The following is a 2,526-nucleotide window of genomic DNA, read 5'->3' as shown; positions in this document are numbered from 1 at the left end:
TGTTACTTTATCTACATAAGATCAAATATTTTGGTATGAAAAGCTGCATTTTTTATTTAACCAAGTATCCTGTATCATAACTACATGTCTGACGATTGTAACAAACCAAACTGCATGAAAATCGGTTGAGAATTCAGCGAGTAATGATTTTAATCATAAATAATCTCCTGTCTCAATAGACATACATGCATTAGGCAGCGCGGCTCCACCTGGGCAAGATGGCGGCCGCGTTAACGTATCGCTCCAATGAGGAGCACCATTGAATGCGGCATCTACGTATCTATGTGTGGCACAGCTCAGCATGGCACGACCTGTCTTAACTGATCATGGAAACACAAAGCGACCGTGGAAAAGATCCAATAACTCACAGAGACTCTGAACATGTCACTGATCTGTGACGACTCTCAGCTGGTCACTGCAAACTTTATGTTATTAGTATGTTTATTTTAATGAACCTGCTGGTCTTCACATGATAGTTACTGTTATGGGACAGAGGACGTGTCTGTGTGTGTGTGTGTGTGTGTGTGTGTGTGTGGACAAACTGAAGAACATTCACATCAAAGAATCGTGTGACTACAACAGAACAACAACATGATCGTGAAGCAGCTTCTTGCTTTAACAAGATTAGATCTTTGATGTTTAATAAGAACCCTGTTTGTTTTCAGTCAAAATTGATTGATTGATTGATTGACTGATTGAGGTGCCTAGAGATTCCCACCCCTAATCTTCGGCATGCCAAATCAGGTTAAACAAGTGGGTGAGGCTCTCTACAACGACCTCCTGGCCATGCTTCAACAACTCAGCAGATACTTCATCAAGTCAGTCAATCAATCAATTTTATTTATAAAGCCCAATATCACAAATCACAATTTGCCTCACAGGGCTTTACAGCATACAACATCCCTCTGTCCTTATGACCCTCACAGCTGATCAGGAAAAACTCCCCAAAAAACCCTTTAATGGGAAAAAAGAGTAGAAACCTCAGGAAGAGCAACTGAGGAGGGATCCCTCAATCAAGTCCCGGCGCCTTGTTGTTCTTGAGGCTCTTGATTGCTCTGGCAACCTCGGCCCCGGATTTCTCATCTGAAGTAAAGTTCAGGGTTGGAGCTGGTGGTTCCTGGTCAAGACTGAAGAGCGTGTGAGGTGCTGGCTGGTTAAGGACCTCTCTGAAGTGTTCCACCCACCTTGCCTCTTGCTCTTCGTCGCTCAGGAGTGCCCTACCATCCGTGCCTCTGATTGGCACACTGGAGCTGCTCCTAGAGCTGGTTAGCCAGACCATTAAACAGGAGCACGCTAATAAGGGCTGAAGTTCAGTCCGAGAGCCAGAGACACATTGCTGGATGATGATTGGCTGAGAGACGATCAGACAGATCTGAGCGCTGGTTTGATGGCGGGAAATTCACCTCAGTACATTAAAGTCCAAAGATTCAAGACCAGATGAGTTGAAAAAGGAAACTACAACGTTGTAAAAAGCTGCCGGTTCACACTGCCGCTACTTTTGAATGAATGAACTGAAAATTTACCGGTAAGTTTATTTTGAAACTGAGACTTTTTGTACTTTCACAGTTTGATCCCATTGTGTTGTTGGGATTCACAGGACCACAGATGATTTATCATTTGGTAAAATCATCACTGATTTCAAGGCTTTTTCCTCTGCGTGCTCTTTGTCTTCAAACAAAGAGAGCTAAGTGGCACCCATCTCCACAGGATGTCTCACTTCACACCTCAGTGAGACTCAAGTCCCAAAACTTGATTGGACAAGACCTTTTACAGTGACATGTGACTCTGTGATGTCACAGGCATCGGTACAAGGTCTGCTCCCCTCCAAGCTTTCTTTCTCTTCTTGCTCCAGGAGCTTCAACAGCTCACACCTCTTCCTGGCTGGGCCTGGACAGCAGAGGCCCAAACCCCTGCTCCATAGCCCAAACCACTAAAGGGAGGACAACTGATCACAGACTCTCTGGCAAACACAAGGTTTGCAAACTAGCTTTCCAGCAACAAGGAACTAAGTGAGTTAGCACCCAGCGTCTAACTCTGCAAGGACCCTGAGCGACCAGCTTCCTCGGATCAGAACCTTTGGAACAAAGGACCCAACAAAGACTGCACCTGGAACCACCTTCCCAGCCTTCTTCTGCCGGCTAACAAAGCACCACCGAGTGACTCTTTCCTCCATCCACTCAAGGATCGGTAATGTAAAGGTGTGTTCACAGCGCACCTATTTTTTTTTCCGCTAGCAACGAGTTTACATACAAAGTCAATGCAAATGGGCGATTGACCGTATATTCGCCCAGGAGAAAAATCACTCGGGCTCCGAGCAACAGCGACAGAGCGATTTTTCGCTTGTCGCTTGAGATGAGAAATCTCATCTGGAGTGGTATTTCGCTGGGTCCTGTCGCTTGCAGCTCAACACTGATTGGCTGCCTTAACCCCGGAATCCCGGGGGGTTCTTGACTGTCATGACATGTCAGCTTCATTAAAAGTATAGCTGCAAATTAAAAGCAACAATAGATGTAAAAACACACAGAT

Source organism: Epinephelus moara, chromosome 19, assembly GCF_006386435.1.
Source record: "Epinephelus moara isolate mb chromosome 19, YSFRI_EMoa_1.0, whole genome shotgun sequence".
NCBI classification, from domain to species: Eukaryota; Metazoa; Chordata; class Actinopteri; order Perciformes; family Serranidae; genus Epinephelus; species Epinephelus moara.
Note: the sequence above shows the minus strand (reverse complement) of the source record.